The sequence below is a fragment of the Phyllostomus hastatus genome, unplaced genomic scaffold (assembly GCF_019186645.2).
Source record: "Phyllostomus hastatus isolate PE091 unplaced genomic scaffold, TTU_PhHast_1.1 phas_contig_524, whole genome shotgun sequence".
Taxonomy (NCBI): Eukaryota; Metazoa; Chordata; class Mammalia; order Chiroptera; family Phyllostomidae; genus Phyllostomus; species Phyllostomus hastatus.
Window position 1 is genome coordinate 5100113 of NW_025333900.1, and position 10953 is coordinate 5111065.

The window sequence follows — 10953 nt, forward strand, 5'->3', positions numbered from 1 at the left end:
ACCCCTGTGTCTTGCTCTAGGCATCTCTTCCACCTGGCTGTCTTTGAGTTAGATCCTTTTATAATGTACCAGAAATCTAGTAGGTAAAACGTTCCTCAGAGTTCTGTGAGCCACTCTAGCAAATTAATTGAACCCGATGAAGGGGTTATGGGAACTTTCGGTTTATAGCCAGTCGGTCAAAGCATAGGTAACAGCCTGGGCTTGGACTGGCATCTGAAGTTGGGGGTGGGGAGAGGGACAGCCTTGTAGCAGTGACCCCTTAATCTGTGGGATCTGATGCTCTCTCTGGGTAGATGGTGTCTGAGAATTGCTTGGTGGTTGTTTGGAAAGCGCCCCCGCCATGCCCCCGCCACCCGCACCCACGTTGGAAGTGGTGCCAGAACTAATTTACAAAAGCAGGCCAGTGGAGCTCTTAAGCCCCACCAAATGCTGCTTCAAAATCACACGTTGTCTTCAGATGGTTTCATGCAGAGCATCTGAAGAGACAGAACAGCAAAAAAACTCTTTTGTTTGTTTTCTTAACAAGTGTGACTAATAACTCAAATTCTCTCTACTAGGGCCCTTGAATTGGAGGGCACAACCGTTGACTGCAATGATCCCCACTATTTATGGCTCTTACAGTTCCCTTTTGAAGCAGCCCAATTCCACCCCATGAAGCAATTTTAAAACAGTACCTTTTTTAACTACCATGTGTCTTTCAGAGAGGAAAAAACCTTAAGCAAACAATGAGAAGGTATACCGGTTCAGCCAAATGGGATTAGGATTCTGGAATTTCCATCACTGTTTGACTGACTGAAATGATGATTTCGAATACAACTGAGGGACTTAAGTCTTGGCAAGACTTTGTACTTTCAAAGTATCAGTGTTAATACCCATTTCTTTCCCAGTCCTCCTAGACTTTCCATTACCAACCCCTGGGGGGAGAAAAAGCCTGGCTGGGCTGGTTAGGCCTTCCAATGGTGGGGGAGGGGGGTGCATATGCATTGAATCCTCCTTCTGTAGCCAGTACAGTGGACACCCCAAGGTCAGCCCTGTGCCAAGTCCACACCCACCGGGAAGTAGCCCAAAATTCTACCTCCACACAGCATTTCTGAGAAATGGACACTTCACTCAAGACTTTGAGGGAAAATGGGGAGAGAGTCACATTATACACAGTATTTGGCAAAAATATCTAAAAACCCCCATGTAAGCAACTCCATTAAACACCAACAAACAGAGAAGATGGAAATGAGCCCATAAATATAGGGAAGGAAAGTGTGAAAGAAGAGAAAGGACAAGGGAATGGAAATTGTTTTTCTTTTCTTCTTTAAATTCAAGGGAACCAAATATCTTTGTTAGCTGAGTTAGCAAAGGGGAGTCAGCTGGGGAATGATAGAGAAATAAACTTGTGAAATTGAAGTATTTGCTTCTTTTCTTCTCATTAGGGCTCTGTAATACTTATGAATCATGAGTGTAAACTGCAATACCAGGAGAGTGAAGGTGGTGGAATTCATTTCTTCCCAAAACTTGTCTGATCACCCTTATGCACTTTGTCAAGAGAAGACACAAGCCACACCTCTTTATACAGGCACACTTCATTTTGTTGTGCTTCACTTCAATGCACTTCACAGATGTTGCCTTTTTTAAAAAAACAAATTGAGGACAAGGCACTCCATTAAGAAAAAGATTACGACTTGCTTTATTGTGATCCTCACTTTATTGCAGTGATCAGGAACCAAACTCACAGTCTCTCCGAGGTATGCCTGTAGAAAACCTTCACTGAGGTTTGGTGCAAGAAATCATTAAGCATTATTGATAAATCTTAAGCTTTCCAGGTCCCGAGTTGCTCCTCTACAGCTATAAAAGGATGAAGCTGTGAACCTCTCAGAGCCTCAATTTACTGCCTTTGAACTTCAATGTCAGTGGCTTGGAAAAGATCACATTTTTTGTTACCTGAAAACACCTGAGTAATAGCACAAAGCCCTCTGTATTTTAAGGGAAACCTAAGTCTCTTCTTGTCCCAATCCCACTAGGTGCCAGCCACCAGCTCTAGTGCCACCCCAAGTATCTCCCTGCACCTGGACAACGCATCCAGCTGACACACGGCCATCCACAAACACATCTGCTTAGAGCACTTTCCACACCAAACATGCAATAACTTTCCCCGCCTGCAGAGCTCAGTGAAAATTCTTCATCACTTGGCCTCTCTCTCCATACATTTCCAGACCAGGTTCCTGTGCCATTGCCATCCTGTTACAGAACAATAAGAGGGGGCCTTGGCAATATACTATTACCAGAAAGGAACCCCTCAGGTTCATTATGTCCTCTGCCAAAGGAAAGATGTCTCTCAATGCCAGAGATTCATGAAAAGTAACGGAAATGTTTATTTAATGCTATACAAACTTAAAGTAGTGACCTAATGTCTTCATCAAAATCCCAAAGTCCCTTAAAACACCCACAAACATGCACAGTCCTTCCTTCCCCTTTTGCCCATTCTGGGGTACCATATCTCAGGAAAAGAAATAGAAGTCCGTGGCTCAGGCAGCCCCCAGTTCTTCCCAGTAATCCATCTCGACTGGTAGGCCTCCCTCGGTTCCCAGCACCATCAGCTGTGTCACCGGGATCTCTGCTAAAGCCGGCGACATTCCCCCTTCTAAAGCTGCGGGGGTCCCCACTCTGGCAAAGCCTCAAGGTTCTTTCTCCACTGCCCCAGCCGAATGGTCCTCTCTGCACAATGGCCGCAGGAGTCCCCACTCTGTTAAAGACCAAGTGGTTCTCCCCTGCACTGGCTGTGGTCCTCTCTGCACTGCCATAGCCACGTGGCACAATGGCTACGGGAGTCTCCACTCAGCCAAAACCATGTTGTTCTCTCCCTCATCTGCCCCAGCCACATCTGGGTTTAAATGCCTGCACCAATCTTCCTCTGCAGCCCTATTTCCGACTCCTCCCACAATTGGCTACACTTGCCAGCACTCTCATATCCTTCCAGCTTTACTGGGCTGCCATCGTGAGTCTGGGCAGGCGTGGCCCCATGTCATGGAGCCAGTCTTCTTCAAGCTCCCACGCAGGCACTGTAACTCAGGGGACCTGCCCCCCAGTTACGTCTTGGAGGGAAGTTACTTCCATTCCCCTGGCTCAGAGTATGGCTGCAACTATTTAACATATCTATGTAACCAGTCAAAGGTTATAGATATGTTAAATGACCATGCCAGAGGTTAGCTGCCAAGCTGTTGCTATGTAGAACAGCTCTCAATGGCCCTGCTCCATTTGTCCCTTCCCCCAGTTCACACATGTGGGGAAAGAGTGAGGACATCTTAATATTTCCTGGACACCCTGAGTTCTGGACCCCATTCCAAATCCCTATTTGGGGTCCCCCCTCTTAGCTGCACCCTGTTACAATCCCACCCACTGTTGAGGCTGGAGTAGGCTAGTCACCACCTCTGAATGTGCTTTTTCCTGCTCTCATCACTCCTGGGCCTTTGCTGAAATGGTCTACAGTGGGGAGACTTTTTGCCTTCCCTCCTTACACTGTGGCTGTATTCATCTGGCCCAATCTTTCTTTAGGGTCCAGTTTAAGTCTCACCACTTGTACAAATTCTTCCACAAATCTCTGCTCCTCTGTTGAAATGAATTTCTTCCTCCATTATTGATGTGTGGGTCACCGGCCAGCAGTGATCACGGAACGCTGTGGATGGCTCGTCGAAAACACGCGAGAAAAAACACGCACAGAGACAGACTAGTTTCTGTGGAGAAGTGGGAACGAAATGGCCACCCCTTCTAGTGGGGAGCGTGCCGATTTACCGTCCATACCTGCTTTTATTGGGCTTGTTTTGCATAATAATTCAAGTACAGTACTCATTACGAGGAAGTAAGGAAACATAGAAAACAAGGAAGTCTGAGGGTCTACTTTGAGTCAGGATCAAAGAGCTGTAAGACTTTGAGGAACAAACTAACTTTCTCCTTGAACCCTTCTCATTCTACTGAGAGCATTCCAAACAAAGAAGGTTTCACAGTAATTTACATGTTCTTTCTTAGGCCTGATCGCCTGGGGAATCCGCCCTTTTCAGCACAGAGCTGCACCACCCTGTCATTGTTTCAGGCTTAGGTGGAGCAAGGGAAGTAAGGCAACCAAGAGATAAGGAGATTTTCTCACAGACAATGAGAACTCAGGCTATGTCAAAGCCGAGGAGCGAGGGTCCATCACCCCCTTTTGCTGCAGCCCCCAAAGTCCTTCTTTTGGGGGGCCTCCCACGTGATCGTGCCTGTCTTAGGTCATTCCCCCTTGGGGAATCTTACCCGTCTTTGGCTAACCGACCAAGCTTTGGGGTTCAGTTATGAATGAAGCAGCAAAAGCAGCATCCCTGCCAGGGAGATAAGCTTTTGTCTCCTTGCTGGCTTATGGTTCCAAGGGCGTTCCCTTAGCCTTAGCCTAGGCGGGGGTTTCAGCTTCTGATACCAGTCAGGGCGGTTCCCAACACATTATAATCCTAGAGTACTTTACAGCAACACATAGCATCAGAGGGTATTTGTTTCTTTCTTTCTTTTTAATACATATTCTTAGATTACAATAATTGCTGCATAGCACTTATCATTACCTATTACACTATACATTGACTTCTTTATTTCTTTGTTGTCTGTCTCCCCTACCAGAATGTGCAGGGATTTTGTTTTGTTTATTGCTGCATCTCCCACGCCTAGAACGGTGCCTAGCAAAGAGTAGGTACTCAATAAATATTTGTTGAATGACTCATGGGAGTCCAGAGGTCCCACCCAGACTGTCCTACTCATCTTTCCACACCAGAGAGGAGCTGGCAAAGTGCTTTGCACGTACTTCTTGAATCCAGCCGGAGTGAAGAGCCAGCCACCTGGAGCTGGCTGAGTGTATCTCCTCTGCTTTGAAAAGATGCGAATTTCACTGCAATTATACAGCTGTGGTGTTGTGAGGATGGCAGACACTGTGGAGGGTGAGACTTTCATTGGAAAATGCTAGGTTAAACTTACAGGCAACTCTAATTGCTAAATCTAGTTAGGAAGAGGAAATCAGTTCAATTAAGACTCCTTCATGCAAGAAAACCAACTAAGAAGCTGTTGGGTAAAATTTTTCGTTCCTCACTCACTTCAATCAGCTTCCTTGGGGAAGGCAGCAAGAGAGCAGGACTTAGCAAGAATTTTGTTGGGCCAGGAGCTGTGCTCCCGTGACTGTGGAAACCAAAAAGAAAGAAAAACCTGGTTTTCGGCCACTAAGTTCCTCTTTGGCATATGTTTGAGAGGAAGCCGCCACGTTGTCTCTCATGAGATTGTAAGGATTATCGCTGCTAAAGACCAGCCTCTCAGGCTTGAATCTCTGCCAACATGCTTCCAATTTGGAGGACTAATCCTCCTAATTGAGCAAAAGCACACCTGTCCCCCACTGGGGCAACCGCCTCGGAAGCACTGTTCAATCACCTCTATTGGAAAAGCAGTTACTTGTGTTGTCTTCAGTTGTTTCGTTTAAAAAGAGATTTTGCCCCAAATATTTTCAGTTTTTAATGTGTTTACATCATCATCTTTTGTAGCACCATAAGTATCACAGGGCTTGCTTCCCTTTTTCTGAGAAACCCAACAAAAACATAGAAAATAAAGAAATACGATCATATGAATATCTATTGGAAATACCAAGATAAATTCCGACAGAATTATTAGACATAAAAAAACAAATCATATACATGCGCATACGTGCACACATGTGTTCAGAGGCAGAGTGGTAACATCAGTGTCAGCCTGAACCAGATTCTAGGTGAGCTCTGTCGCTTACTAACCATGTGAATTAGGGCAAGCGATGCAGACTCTCTTAACTTTCACTTGCTCATCTGTCAAATAGGGGTAAAAGTAGTACCTGTTCACAGTTATTTTGTGGACGTCAAATGGCATAATGCTTGTACAGCACTTAGCAGTACACCTACGACATAGTAAACACTTCCTTATTGCCAAACAATTAAATTAATATCCTGTCAGACACCTTCACACTGCTGGTCCTGACCTGCTATGTTTCTGAGACAACAGCACTGTTCTCATCCCTCAGACAACTGGGTCCTGAGACTACCGTTTACAGCAGAGCTGGCTGCAACCCAAAAGGCACTGTTCAAAGTTCATGACCCATGGAGCTGTATGTTGACTATTACAATCTTCCTGCATAACAATGATTTCCTAATAGATGGAAATAAGGATCAGGAGAAAGAGGAGACTTTTTCTACTTTGCACAAAGGCACTCTACGGGCAAGTGCTGGCCCTGGGCAATTAAAGACAAGCAGTGGCGCCAGCTCCCTGGAAGAAAGCAACCCCAGTTAGATGACTGGTTTCAGCCACAGTTGGGCTCATTCACGGGGCTCTGAACACTGTAAGTATTGTTGAACGGGGCTGAAAAGCTGCTCTCACGGGACAGTCTTTAGGTCTGTAAATGTTAGCTACTGTGTTTGTTGTTCTTATTAGAGTCATTGTTTTATTTCACTATATTATTTGTTGTGTTTAACCTCGTTCCAGAGGCCACACCTGTCTCCTACACTAGTCTGGCAGCATCAGGTATCTGCCATAATACAAATCAAAAGGCAAACCCAGGTTAGCAGCATGCAATCTAGAAGCATTCTGGTCCTCCCTGGATTAAGGCCCTCTGCAGACCCAGCCTCCCTCTTTAGGCTGAAAACAGGTCCTGAATCTGAACTCAGGACCTGCAGTACCTCAGCCAGCTAGCTGAGAGATGACAAACAGCTTTGGCAAAAGGAAGCAAAAGGTAGTGAGTCCTGGGGAGCAAAAGGAAACAATCAGGTCAACTATGGGCAGCAACCAGAGGTGGTCTTCTGCACAGCTCCCTGGGAATCATAGACAGTCACCAGGACAAGATTGGTCATAGCTCCAGAGTGGGAGTTTCTTCCTTCTTCAACCCCCATAGCGTGCTGTTTCTGCCTCCCCCTATTGGACTTGGACATTGGAGGACTGTCCTCCTGGGAGTGTGAAAAGGGCCAAGGGTACAAGGTATGAGAACCATGACTCACTCTCTCTTGCTTGTTTATACCACAATGGTAAATCCATGCTGGTTGATCACAAATCCATCCACCCCCTTCATAATACACTCTTCTCTATCTTGTGTTTTACAACTCCATGCATTTGTCAAAACTCATAGACCTACACACCACAAAAAGTGAATATTATTGTGTATAAATTAAAAATGAGAGGTTATAGCGGACACCACTGTTGCCTACTCAACACCCTTTCTCTGAAACCCACTTCCTTACTAATAAAACTCCGATTCTATTCAGGCATCTGTCTGGCTTAGGGGAGTGCTGGACATCTCGGAGTACATCTTGATTAAGCTAAGTCAATTGATAACCTGATTCCTCTCATCATTGATTGATTTAAGAATGGCACTTGATGGGATTCTTGCCAATCAAAGAAGTGAGGGTCTGGAAGCTTCAGCTCAGGTTTTGTTTTCTCTTTAAAAAGAGGCCTTAGGACATCCTTGTACCCTCTTCTTTTCTGGCTTTTGGTATTGTGTGAGGATGCAATGCCTGGAGCTGGTACAGCGATCTTGTGGGTAACGGGAGCTAGCACACCTGCAGAGGACAGCCACTCACACAGGCAAAAAGAATGTAGATCACACTGCCAGTATTGACAGCTGAGCTCACAGATCCTGGAGACCGGGTCCACCCCTACCACCTTCTGACTCTCCGCTATGGGAGGTAATACTTTTTTTTAATTGTTGGAATAGGTCTATTTGGTTTTCCCATTACCTACAGCCAAAAGCATCATGAGTAAGATACTTCTGTTATCTTGAGCATAGGCCCATGAGCACAGGACACCAGTCCTATGCTGTTAGAAATGGGTCAGGCATCCTTCTGAGGGCCAAGAACTAACACACAGCAGGTGTCTGTTATACCAAAGTTGAGATACCTTGTGTGGTTTTTAGTTGCAGAAATTGTCTCTTGATTATAGGTGGACTACCTATGAAGCCACTTGTACCTAATTCAAGCAATAAAAAAATGCTAGAAACTTAAGCCGATGATGCCTTTAAAGTTGTTGAAGTTTGTCTTGTTTTCTGTCTTATTGTTCTGATTTTATGATACATTTCCTTTTTCTCCCCTCTTCCTAGGTTCTGTCCCACTGGATGCTGAACACTTCATTCTCAGCTCCTCATATGTGAAGTCTCTTACTGATTCTGCTCTCAGTGGGGCCTGCTGATGACTTTGGTTGTCTTCCTCTGTCTAAAGCTTCATCTTTTTTTTTTGCCATTTATCATCATCTAAAAACTCCATACTCTTTCTTTCCCTCATCTCTTGATCTTACATAAAATCAAGGTTGTCCACTGAGAAGTATGTTTAAGAAACAATGTTTAAAAAAATCTCTGTATCTTTTTAAAAACTTTTTCAACACCCCTTCATATTTTGTTTCCATTTCTCATATTTTTCTCTTTATTGAATTGCTTATCATCCAGGTCACTGGAAATCTCTTTATTCCTTTTGAACTTTTTTTCAGATTCAATATCTTTGTCCTTTATTAACTCAGGTTTGATTATCTCCTTACTAATCCAACAGAAAGGGCTCCTCCCCTGTCTTTCCAGCCCCACAATTGTAAGATAAAAATTATCTGCACTGGCATCTTTCAGGCAATGTGTCAAATAAGCAATACATCAAGCAGCCAACATTTATCAGAATTCGACCTTTTTCATATATTTGTCCCTAAAATGCCTCATGTAATAATTTATCAAGTAGATGCTTAATAACTTAAATTGTTTTGAATTAAATCAAATTGAATTTGTATAGTCACTACTAGATGACTGGCAACATGCATGAATTTGGCTGTTTTAAAACACATGGGAAAGAACATTAATGCTGGCAGCATCTTGAGATTCTAATAACTATGTTTAAGCATCCCAGAACAGTCAAGAGCTGAATATTTATGTATGGCGTGGATGATTTGATTCTAGTCCATTAATTCTTCTTTTGCCTGCTGACACCTCTGACATTTTTCACTCTCATATCTAAAATGTTATCATAAAATATACAGCATGTATAAATTAATTAATTAGTTAAATGCCAGGAGTTTGAACCTAATAAATAAAGGTCTGGGTATTTTAAGGAGATTGAAACATCCAGGATTTTCTTAACCTTTGTGGAACAGGGGAGAGGAGGAAATTTGTATGAGGATACACACAGTTTATTATTATTTTTTATTGTAGTATGATAACATAGACCCTTTTACTATCTAACTTTTTTTTCTATCATTAGTTCTCAGTTCTCACCTCTGGTAGCAACCAGATTGCCTCTCATTCAGTCGCTCATTCATTTATTTACTCATCCAACAGTTACGTACTTACTATCCCCCGGGGGCAAGCACTATTCTGGGTGCTCACGATTTATCAGTGAACAAAACAGAGACAACTCCTGCCCTTCTGGAACTTACATTCTAGTAAAAAAAAACCCAAAACATTAGAATGTAATAAATTCATAAACTCAAGAAGAGCTCAATTTTTTTAGATAAATAAGACTAAGAAACTGCTGAGAGATGGCTTCATTGAAGAGGTGCCATTAGAAATAAGACTTTATTTTAAAAGAAGACTTCTTATTTCTAGATATTCTTTAGATATTCCCTTCTTTAGTTTTCTAACAGAAGTATCTTACAGCAAGGAATAGAAAATCTGGAGTCTAGTGATGTGATATTGGGAAAGTCTCTTTACTTCTCTGGTGCTCACTTTTCATGAGAGCAAAATCTGAACGCTGGATAATCATTGAGATCCTTTATAGACCTGAAATTAAAATACTTTGTTTATTAGAGCTTTATAATATTACTGTATTATAATTAATGATATTAATTATATAATAAAATATTATTAGAACTTTACAATGTTTAATGATGATAACATTAGAAAATGCTATTACTAGAATCTGTGTTCTAGAAAACACATGTAAGAATTCCTCTAGCTACTATTTCACTTTCCAACCATTAATATCTTTTTTTAATATAAGAAATCTAAGTGGTAAGTACTCTTTTTTAATGAGTTTGTCTATCAAATTGTTTTGCTTTGTAAGTTCTTTAAGGAGAAGTTGATGCAATCCTAGCATTTCCATTAAAGTAGGGAGCATGACTCAGACCTGTTGACCAGACAGACAATAACTGGGAACATAACTTGGATTGGGTTTGGATTGTCAATAAATTAAACCAGATAAAACCGAGGGTCCTTAGGACTTTGATTAAATTTAGTTTAAAATTCTATCTCTACAAACCACCTTTCTCTCTTCTTTCCCCTGGGTAACCAGCATCCTCTGAGGCAGCAGAAGACAGTAACCTGGACCTGAACAGACCTGATAATGGTTCAGACCTCTGGCAAGTCAATACCTTGACCTAAGTTGCGCTTCAGTTACTGAGTCCTAAGGTGGAACAACTCCCCACCCCCTGGCTACTTTTCCATGAGACCAGATAGAGGGATGCCAGAAAGACATTAAAGTTGTCAAGACCTGAAGACATGATTCATTCCCCATACACCTCCAACCAATCAGCTCCCAGCACATCTCTGAACTCCTAATCCACAGTGTCTTGTGATTTTGCCCTATATAATCTGTGATTTACATGCCATCAAAAAGTCTGGGCTTTAGAGCATTTGCTTCCCAATCTCGTGGGTGGTGCCATTCATAAAAAAATAGACCAGTATTTCCCCATTTCATTTCTCGGTATTTAGTGTTTGGCTTTGCTAGGAGGGTTGGATGAACTCCTTCTGTTCTATAAGAAAATTGGTGGCTACGAAGGCACTCAGCTGTGAGAGGGCTTTCTGCCCACAGTTGAGCAGGCCCACGGCAGTCTCTCCAGGTTCTGTCCAAGCAGATGCCTGGATGGATTGTTCTAGCAATAGACCTGCAATGCTTACTGCTGACCAGGTGTAGCTGACCTACTGCGCTTTCAGTGAAAGAAACTGAGTACTTGGTTCAGGAGATGTCTATTGGTGAGTAA